Source organism: Lampetra planeri, chromosome 53, assembly GCF_965212315.1.
Source record: "Lampetra planeri chromosome 53, kcLamPlan1.2.h2, whole genome shotgun sequence".
NCBI lineage: Eukaryota > Metazoa > Chordata > Hyperoartia > Petromyzontiformes > Petromyzontidae > Lampetra > Lampetra planeri.
Window position 1 is genome coordinate 7,915,366 of NC_136159.1, and position 12,177 is coordinate 7,927,542.

Here is a 12,177-nt window from a genome sequence, read left to right on the forward strand (position 1 = left end):
ACACAGAGAGTCGGTCAACACACATAGCCTGGTTGATTACGTTCTTCCAAGGATTGCTGAATTAGTGTGACATTTGAGAGAGAGACAATACACGGAGACGCAAAGACAGACACAAACAGAGAGAGAGACCAGAGGGGGATAATGCGGTCATATGAATTACAATGTTACACTATCCATTACCGGTTGGGTTTATTCATTAGGTAATCGACGCGCGTTATGCATGCACATGCATGTACAAGTTCAACATGCATAGTGCATACGTGTAGGGGGGGGGGCATTTAGAGACATCTGTGACACGGCACGTTTGTTTTCCCCCTCGTCGGAATCTCGGAAGCTAAGCAGGTGAAGGCTACTCAACACCAAACCCGTCAAGCCCTTATCAGTGCCCTACCTTATCACAGACCCATTCACACCGTATTGGTCACCCCGTGCCCTTATACATCTCAACGTTCATCCTACAAAGTCCCACCACAAGGGAGAAACACAAACAAATGGACACAAATGATGTTATTAAATAAAAAAACTGTTTAACGTATTAATTTTGATAATTGGTGTCAATGACGCTACTTATGCGACAGTCAGTGATCGTGCATGCTGATGCTTGCTTGATATGTGGATGCCCACACTCTTGTTGTAACTGTAAAACAATCAACACAGAAAAACCTCTCCAACGACTTTGTGTTAGTTTGTTGCCCTATGATGATGTTGTTGTTCTTGTCCGTGTTGAAACGGCTGCGCGCAGTGTGGACCTAAAAACTCAATGTTCCTGCGCAAGAATGCAGAGTAAATCGTATGGGTTGACCGGTATACAACACCATTGGTACCTCATTTGCCGGTAAAAAATATATTTGGTTTTTTACCCTTTTATCTGGCAACAAAACTGACACCTTTTTTTTACGAGGAGTCATGTTTGCATAGACCACAATACCTGCAGTCATAATGAAAACATGTTTTTTGTTTGCATTATGACTGCAGGTATTGTGGTCTATGCAAACATGACTCCTCGTAAAAAAGGTGTCAGTTTTGTTGCCAGATAAAAGGGTAAAAACCCAATTATCGGTATACAACACTTTATAGTAACCGGGGGGAGGGGGGGGCTGAGAGATGTCCAGGCAATGGCATCACAGCAGATGGGGCTTGGAATCTCTGCCGAGCTTTTGAGCGGCAATGCCGCCCGTCCCCAACTCCCGTCCCTCTCGCTGCCAGGTCTCTGTGCAGGTGTGCTCTCAGCAGGGCCGCACCAAGGCACGAGGGCTTCCAGGGATGAAGTGAAAAAGTTCATTTTGTGAATGCTGAATTTTGTTTGTTGTTAGTCTTGTAAAAATGTAGTTTTTTTCTTTAACTTTGTTTTTCTTTTGAAAATGTTACTGGCGGCCTCACAGTAGCTGTAGCCCAGGGGCCTACAAATCTTCATCCAGCCCTGACTCTCCCGTATTGTAAGCAGACACAACTCATCTCTATGTATTCTTAGGTTTTTTCGGTAAAGTCACGTAGGTAAAACATCAAAATTAGCTGCAGCTAATTCGGCTGTGACGGTCCCACCTGATGACGGAGACTTGTGTTGCCTCCGAAACGTCGTGATTTTTTGTTTTATTTTATTTTCATTAATTTTGATGTTTTACCTACCTGACTTTACCGAAAAAACCTAAGAATATGATTCCTTGCAGTCACGAAAGCTTCAAATCATCTCTATGTGTCTCTATGTGTCTCTATATATCTCTATGTGTCTCTATGTATCGCTGTGTCTATATGTATCTCTCTATATGTATCTTTATGTGTCGACGTATTTCTCTGTTTCTATGTATCTCTCTGTATCTCAATGTATCTCTATGTGTCTCTCTCTGTGTCTGTGTCTCTCTTTGTGTCTATCTGTGTCTTCATGTGTCTCTAGGTGTCTGTATGATGTCTCGCCGCATGCGTGCTGGGTTCTCTCTTCAGGCACTTTCCCTTATTGCAAGCCACACAGCTCACCTCTATGCATCTCTATGTGTCTCTGTATCTCTTCGTGTTTCTACGTGTCCCTCTTGGAAACGAGTCGTGAGTTTTGGCGAGGCTTTCCTGTGTGTAACAAAAAATAATAAGTAGATAAAATGTGACGTCTCTACTAGTCCATGGAATGCTAGGTCATGTTACAAATAAACACAGCGTTTAAGTGGCTTCAATCGAGGATGTTTGGGTTCCCAAGGCAAGTTTTAGTCAAAACCCAAAGCTGAGTTTCCCCTCAACTAACACTCCCTTAAATGACGGAGGAAATATGACATTTTTTTACGCAGCCAGCCACAATATTTTGTCAAACTATGACTTCATCATCATCATCAGCGGCGCTTCCCTCCAGCAGAGAGGCGCATTAAGCATCCAATCTGCTCTGATTCGCACGGTTGGCTTCGTACGGTACGAAAGAAGTTCAACCTACGTGGAGACCCATAGACTCACACAGAGACCCATAGACATGGAGACCACATATAACTCACACAGAGACCCATAGACTCGCTTAGAGACCCATACACTCACACAGAGACCCATAGACTCACATAGGGACCCAGATACTCGCAAATCGACCCATTTCCTTACATAGAGACCCCATAGACTCACACAGAGACCCATAATCTCATATAGAGATCCCATAGACTCAGAGACCCATAATCTCAATAAAGCCCCATAGATTCACAGAGACCCATAATCTCACGTAGAAATCCCATAGACTCACAGAAAGCGATAATCTCACATAGAGACCCCATTGACTCACACAGAGACCCATAGACTCACAGAGAGACCCATAGACTCGATGAGAGATCCACCGATAATAATCGGTCTGGTCGGAGCCCAGCACTGGTGCAGCAGAAGCAGCATCATCATGGTTTTATTTACTTTATATTTTTCATATTTGATATCTGTTGTTTATTAACTCTTGTTAATTAGCTCTTGTTTAATAACTCTCGCTGCCGTGTATGTCTGCTGGACGAGTCGCCCTTGAAAAAAACGCCGCGTAGCTCAATGGGTTTATTTACTCGGATAATAAACATCTGATTCAGCTTACACGTGGCCCCTGAATTATAATAAGAATCAATTAGTCCCTCGATACAATCATTGCCATACTTTGCGTGCACGACACAAACTTCCAATCCTAGGCTGCGAGACGCGGCCGTAAATGCTTTTTTTTATTACACGCTTTTATTTAACTCAACTCCATCACGTAGAATGGAAATAATAAAATAAAAATAAAATAATAAAAATAAAAACGTAATAAAATAATTCTCACGACGTTTCGGCCACAACGCAAGCAGCCATCCTCAGGTGGAGAACAGGTCTGTCGAGAAGACAGAGTCTGAATGGCACGCCCCAGGCTTGGAGCAACTATTTATGCTGGGATGGAGGGGCGAAAAGCGTCTTGACAAAATAATTTGCATATCAAGAGGAATTTAGCATATTTATGGAAAATGCAGATATGCGATTAGTACTACTTGTGAAATGCGTAGGAGGTTTGGCGAGGGGTTTAAAGTCATTATGCCCATCCATTCTACGTGACTTTACCGAAAGAACCAAGAAGATGAATCCCTGCAGTCACGAAAGTTTTACTGGTAGGAACGAAATGAACCAGCCTACAATAGATTATATCGTCCGTCCGTCCGTCCGATGTCCGATTAGGTGTAGCAACATCGTCCCCTACTGCAAACACTTGGCAGGACCCTACAAAAACCTTTAGACTCAGTGACGCTTTTCTGGCTAAACAAGTGTAACATTCCCTTATAATTCCCTGAGATAGCTTTTAATTAAAAAACCTTTAGACTCAGTGACGCTTTCCTGGCTAAACAAGTGTAACATTCCCTTATAATTCCCTGAGATAGCTTTTAATTAAAAAAAACCTTTAGACTCAGTGACGCTTTCCTGGCTAAACAAGTGTAGCATTCCCTTATAATTCCCTGAGATAGCTTTTAATTAAAACATTTAAATTAAAAATTAACTCACAGCGGCCTAAAGCCTACAGCTAGGCCTAAAGCCTAGAACTAGGCCTCAAACTCTCCCTTCGTATCGTACCCCCGCGTGTGTGAAAGGGAGTTAATGTTTAACAATGTTGCATTCCCTGATGTTTTTAAATAGAAACATTTACATTTAAAGCTTTTACCTTAATAATTATACATTAATAATGAAAACATTTAAATTAAAAATTAACTCACAGCGGCCTAAAGCCTACAGCTAGGCCTAAAGCCTAGAACTAGGCCTCAAACTCTCGCTTCGTATCGTCCGATTAGGTGTAGCAGCATCGCCCCCTACTGCAAACACTTGGCAGGACCCTACAAAAACCTTTACACTCAGTGAGGCTTTCCTGGCTAAACAAGTGTAATAAGACATTATGTTTATATTATTTGGTTATTCGTTCCTACCAGCCCACCCCGCAGGGACCTGTTAAATCGAAAAAATTAAATCAACTCCGTCGGTTGTCGTATCCTCAAAAAAAATATTGTTACTCAATTTTTACCAACTTCCCAATGTGCTATCGACTGCAAACTTGGTATACTTATATCACACTGATGACAAGACTATATTATATCATAAAAAAATCCAAAACATATATTTATAACATTTTACACGCTTTTATTTAACTCACTGTCTGTTGTTGTATCCTCAAATCTTGTAACTAAATTTTAACCTACTTCCCAATGTGGTATCGACTGCAAACTTCGTATACTTATGTCATACTGATGACAATACTATATTATATCATAAAAAATTTTAACATTCTTTTTTATATGTTATGTTTCGGCTTGTTCATGGTAAACTGACGTTGGCTGCAATTGGCCAAGGTCCCTTACGTTATGGCAAGCTTTGGGGCCACTTCCTGGAGTCTCGTGGAGTTCTTCCATTACGAGTACGGTACATTTCATTAAAGCGTGTTTTAAATAAAACATATTTTTAAATATTACTTATTTCTAAGCTAAATCATCGAAACACAAATTTAAGCACGGGCAACGAAAGTTTAACTCTACTCTGTTTCATCAAGGCCTGTGCATTTATTGACATAATTGTTTGTTAACGAATGAAGGATGCGGTGAAAGTTAAGAACCACTGCTCTTAATCATTCAGACGTAATGCCACGGACACGCTAAGGGGCCGTCCATAAATGACGTCACGCACCTGGGGGGATTTGAGAAATGTGACGTCACGTAAAAATGCGCAACTTTAAATCAATATAGACAACACGTTCTACTTAATAATTAAATATACTTTTTTTATAAATGGTTTCTCCTACAACATCAGAGTGCAGCGCCACATTAAATACGCACTACAATGACAATAGTTTAAAGCGATTTGAAACATGTTTTATTTTTTGGGAGGGAGGGGGGGCAGAGCTTTGTGACGTCATATTTGAGGGGGGGGGGGGTCTGACTTTTTGTGACGCCGTGTGACGAGGGGGGGGGGGTCAAAAATCGTACAGAATCGCGTGACGTCATTTACGGACGGCCCCTAACATCAGTACACGTCACGCGACTAATTAATGAAGCCGTCGTTTTACGCCACCCATTTGGGACTGATGGGAGTCCAGGGCTGTATTATACAAACAAACAAAACTGTAAACTATTGAATCACGTAGGTGGAAATAAAACTTATTTTATTTTACTTATTTTATTTCTACCCACGTGACTTTACCGAAAGTATAAACTATTGTTTTTATTTTACCAGGTAAGACCCACTGCGCAATGTAGAGCTCTTTTTCAGAAGCGACCTGGCTATTACAAATGATAGGTCAATGAAGTGGCTTGTCACGCGTAAATGTAGAGCAGTAGCCAAATATTCTAGACGTTCACGTGGAGGGAAAAACCGGAGGACCCGGAGAAAAATCCACGCGACCACCGGGGGAGAGAGAGAGACACGCAAACTCCAAATATACAGCAGACGTCAGGGTCGGGCTCGAACCCACGACCTCCTGTATACCAGGCGAGGTAGTTAACATCTCCTAGTCACCGTGATGATGATGGTCACAATTGCACTGCTGTGGCTTCACTGCTACGCACTGTATCTCCGTGTCTCTCTGTGTCTCTATGGATCCCTATGGGTCTCTATGCATCTCGATGTGTCTCTATGCATCTCTATTGGTCTCTATGTATCTCTATGGGTCTCTATGTATCTCTATGGGTCTCTATGTAGCTCTGTGGGTCTCTATGTATCTCTATGGGTCTCTATGTATCTCTATGGGTCTCTATGTAGCTCTGTGGGTCTCTATGTATCTCTATGGGTCTCTATGTATCTCTGTGGGTCTCTATGTATCTCTATGGGTCTCTATGTATCTCTGTGGGTCTCTATGTATCTCTGTGGGTTTCTATGTATCTCTGTGGGTCTATATGTATCTCTGTGGGTCTCTATGTATCTCTATGGGTCTCTATGTATCTCTGTGGGTCTCTATGTATCTCTGTGGGTCTCTATGTATCTCTGTGGGTCTCTATGTATCTCTATGGGTCTCTATGTATCTCTATGCATCTCTATGTATCTCTATGCATCTCTATGCATCTCTATGTGTCTCTATGGATCCCTATGGGTTCACCTGCCGTGCCGGGTCGAGCGGATCCACCCGGCGACCTCTGGACCGTGGGCCCAGTGCGCCAACCGTTGCACCTCGATGTGTATGATGTCTGTGTGTCTCTATGTGTCTCTATGGGTCACTGTGTGTCTCTGTGGGTCACTGTGTGTCTCTGTGGGTCACTGTGGGTCATTGTGTGTCTCTACGTGTCTCTGTGTCTCTGTGGGTCACTGTGGGTCTCTGTGGGTCACTGTGTGTCTCTATGGGTCTCTATGGGTCACTGTGGGTCTCTGTGGGTCACTGTGTGTCTCTGTGGGTCACTGTGGGTTACTGTGTGTGTCTACGTGTCTCTATGGGTCTCTATGGGTCTCTGTGTCACTGTGGCTCTCTGTGGGTCTTTGTGGGGTTACCTGCCAGCGCCGGATCGACCCGGAGAACTCTGGACCGCGAACTCAGTGTGCGCCACCACCACCACCACTGCCACCACCACAACCGCCACCACCACCACCGCCACCACCACCACCACCGCCACCACCACCACCACCACAACCGCCACCACCTCCACCACCACCACCACCGCCACCACCACCACAACCGCCACCACCACCACCGCCACCACCGCCACCACCGCCACCACCGCCACCACCGCCACCACCACCACCACAACCGCCACTACCACCGCCACCACCACCGCCACCACCGCCACCACCACCACAACCGCCACTACCACCACCGCCACCACCACCACCGCCACCACCACCACCACCGCCGCCACCACCACCACCACCGCCACCACCACCACAACCGCCACTACCACCACCGCCACCACCACCACCGCCACCACCACCACCACCGCCGCCACCACCACCACAACCGCCACTACCACCACCGCCACCACCGCCGCCACCACCGCCACCACCACCACCACCACCGCCACCACCACCACAACCGCCACTACCACCACCGCCACCACCACCACCGCCACCACCACCGCCACCACCGCCACCACCACCGCCACCACCACCACAACCGCCACTACCGCCACCACCACCACCACCGCCACCACCACCACCACCGCCACCACCGCCGCCACCACCGCCACCGCCACCACCACCGCCACCACCGCCACCGCCACCACCACCGCCACCACCACCGCCACCACCGCCACCACCACCACCGCCACCACCACCACAACCGCCACTACCACCACCGCCACCACCACCGCCACCACCGCCACCACCACCACCGCCACCACCGCCACCACCACCACCACCGCCACCACCACCACAACCGCCACCACCGCCACCACCACCACAACCGCCACTACCGCCACCACCACCACCGCCACCACCACCACAACCGCCACCACCACCACAACCGCCACTACCGCCACCACCACCACCGCCACCACCACCGCCACCACCACCACCACCGCCACCACCACCACCACCACCACCGCCACCACCGCCACCACCACCACCGCCACCACCACCACAACCGCCACCACCGCCACCACCACCACAACCGCCACTACCGCCACCACCACCACCGCCACCACCACCACCACCGCCACCACCACCACAACCGCCACTACCGCCACCACCACCACCGCCACCACCACCACCACCGCCACCACCACCACAACCGCCACTACCGCCACCACCACCACCGCCACCACCACCACCACCACCACCACAACCGCCACTACCGCCACCACCACCACCACCACCGCCACCACCACGCGTTATTCCGGCAACAGCCGGGCAGGAGGATCGACGGATCGGCGGGGTGGCGTGACGACTTGTCGGATGAGAACCCCCCCCCCACCTGACCCCCCCCCACCTGACCCCCTCCCCCCAAACTTCTTGAGGAAGATGCAAATGTTGTCATCGTTTACTTATTTATTTATAAAACAACCCACACAAGCCCCCCCCCACACACCGCCCCACCAAATTCCCTCTCTCCCGTACGAGGGCGCCGAGCAGCAAGACGAGACAGAAGCAGAGTTCACCACCACGCCCACCGCTCATTCACAACAACAGCAGCAGCAGCAGCAGCAAAGAAGCCAACTAATACATCGTGTTCATAATAAAGGTTTTTGGGTCAGATAGCGTTATTTATAAATGTGTCGTAACCCTCCACCACCCGACACGGCCGAACAGTAAAAAAATTGTGTAACGTTGACAAAGGACAAAATAATTCACTGATGTTGATTCGCTCTTCAACACACCGGTGGGCTAAAGAAGTGAATTAGTTTGTCCTTTTGTAAACGTGACACGTGTTTTATTGGTTCGCCGTGTCGGGTGGTGGAGGGTTACGACACATAAATAACGCGATCTAACCCAAAAACCTATATTATGAATAACATTGGACGCGAAAGCCTTACGTGTTTTAAAACGTCTTAATTTGAAGCTTTCGCGACCTGCAGGGATTCATCCTCTTGGGTCTCGAGGTCATGTCACGTTCACCGGCCACGCGGCCTTGACAACAACTAATAGCGACATCTCGTTTTTTGTTCGTGAATATTTATTGATGTGTATTTATACATATTTATGAATGTATATATATAAATGTGTTTACATTTGAAAATATACAAATGTTTATATAGTTATATATTCATGTGTGCATTTATATCTATATATAAATGAATATATGAATATAAATATATGAATATTTAAATATTTATTACAAATATATAAACATTTATATACGTAGATATAAATATTATATTATATATACACACATAAATGTATAAATACGTGGACGACGTCTTGAATCTCGTCGGCAAAGTGGCGGTGGAGGTGCTGGCCACACTGAGCTTAAAGGTGCATTGAAACATGTGATACTCCGACTGATGCTTCTGATGTTGTGGAGTGACTCATGCAGCCAGCTATGGCTGCAGGGTTTGTGGTACATGTTGTTTGTCGTTTATTGTGAATATTCGGTTACAGTTCCTATGATCACTGTTACATTGCTTTTATGGCTTTACTTTGGTGATTTAAAAAACTTTTTTTGTTGGGCCATGTTTGTTTGTTGTAGTACGGAGTTAGACTGATGGCCTTAATCTAAGTTGTCTTGTGGTTGTTGTTGTTTGACTTGCATCCCACTGGGATTTTTGCACACAGCGTTGGTGTACGGTGCTTTTTTCTGGAATTTTTGCAATTTTTTCCTGGATTTTCAGTTTGCACTTAGTCACTTGAAGATGTTTTCTTGTTCATGTTTTTGTTTGTTGCGGTTGCACCTGATTCAAGAGCCAAATGGCTCACAGGGCTCTACCTAATAAATGAATTTGAACTTGAACCCTCGGCAGAAAGTTTTTTTTTTATAATAATCATAATCGTAATTCTAATTAGTAACTTTAGTTGATAATTATAATTCATTTGAATGAACTGTAATTAATTAAAATAATTACAATTATTGTCATTAAAATAATTAAATGTTGATAATTTCATTCATGATAGTTATACTTAATTACACTTAATTAATTATGATGCAACATTTCAGTCAATTGCACTTATTTTAATTAATTATACTTCATTAAAATATAGTTGAAGCACCCCCTTGTCTTTGGGTGGGTGGCTGGGGGGGGATAAGGTGTGAGCGCATTTAAGCAGACGGGCTTTTAAGTTTGAGACGGGAGCGATATCTATACGGCCGCGTGAGCCAGAGAGCTTGACGCACGCCGACTGCCCAAGGAGCCAACGTTGCGCCAACGTTGGGCTAACGTTTGTCCCCCCCCCACGACACTGCACGTTTACTGGGCACGTGGGCTCGACAACAACTTTGCCGTGCGACATCTGAGCTCAGGCCTTCCGAGAAGGGTCATCTCCTTGCGCCGGGCCATGCGTTCCAGCGGCCCAGTGCCAATGGGAAGGTCTGCAAGGCCGTCACGAGAGGGCTTCAGCAGAGACGGGGAAGCAAAGTGGAAGTCCAGCTGCAGATTTGTTTCAACTTCAACTAAGCGAATTTTAATTTTCGATTTAAAGCTTTCGTGACTGCAGGGATTCATCTTCTTGGTTCTTTCGGTAAAGTCACGTAGAAGGGAAATAATAAAATAATTAAAATAAAACATTATTTTATTATGTTTACTTTTTATTACTTTATTATTTCCCTTCTACGTGACTTTACCGAAAGAACCAAGAAGATAAGCGAATTTTATTTTATTTTAACCAGGTAAGGCCCACTGAGCTATGCATCTGCGACCTGGCTATCACAAATAATAGCTCAGACGAAGTGGCGGACCACCACCATCATCATCATCACGAGGACATTTCTAGCAGCATCAGCAGCCAATGCGTGGTGACGTTGACTCGAAATGTGGACGTGGGAAGAAAAGGAAGCGAAGGACCCGGGAGAAAAATCCACGCGGCCACGGAGAGAGAGAGACGGACACCGCAAACTCCAAATACACAGCAGGCATCGTCAGGGTCGGGAGATCGAACCCACGACCTCCTGCATACCAGGCGAGGTAGTTAACATCTCGTCGCCACGGCACTCCAAGTTTTAGGCAAAGCAAAAATAATAATCCAAAGCGGGAGTGTCGATTGCTCAGCAAGGCGTTGGACTCGTCACCCAGAGCCCTGGCGTTTCATATCGCTGACACGGCCCATCTTACAGAGGCGGGGGGGGGGGATTCGAAGGATGGGAGAGGGACAGACCACTGCGAAATGAAGCCACTTTGGTTCGGAACCGTTAACAACGCGTCACTACGAGCCAAGTTGGCATCTCTGCATCCGCTTGCATCCGCTTGCCTCCAACCCTCCCCGACAGAAAGTACACACACACACATATATACGCTATGATCTGCATAAAGGCGTCTTATAAAAAATATATGTACAACTACATAACAATGAAGCAGCCACGTCTGCAAGTGTCCCACTATGAAAAGAGTCGTCACACAGACCGGTCGATGCACGTGTGTGTGTGTGTGCGCTGACGTGAGTTCGACTCCTGCCCAGGGCGAACGTCGGTCATCGGCGGCAAGTGGGGGTCTGACTTGCCCTGGACAAGCCCCAATTCGAGTTAACCTCGACAGAGTACCCGATGCTTACCAAGACAAAGATCCACACCATCCCATATAGCCTGAACAGACTGTTGGGGCAAGTGCTGTTAGCGAGCACCTACGAAGGCCGGCACGGCACACGAGGGGGGTGGGTGACCAACACCACGCCCGGCCACCTTTGTCTCCCCAGTGGCGATGTTTTTTTTTACACACCGCACCAGGTACTCATTTGAGGCTGAGTCGACCTAGAGGAGGCCCATGACAGGTTGCGTGAGCGAGAATCGAACTGGGGTCGCCGGTTTCGTGGCGCAGCGTCGCGCTAACCGCTGCACCACCGCTCCCCACACCCAATGCCGACACACGCTCACACCAGGAAACCATTTAACACTGAATGAGTATCTGGTGCGCGTGTGTAAGCATCAGCATTGGGAAGACAAGATGCTCACTAATAGCACTTTGCCCCAGGAGTTTGCATGGCTATTAGGGGGAATCTTATAATTTTTTTGTTTTATATGGCGTGCTTAGATTTATATAATTCCGTAGCATCTGCCAAATGTGCAGAAATGCACTCTGCTCTGCCGAAACTGCGAATGAAAGAGAGAGGCGGCTTGGAGAGGCCGTTCCTGTGGGAATCTGCTGCCCTGCAGCCTCGGAGCGCTGA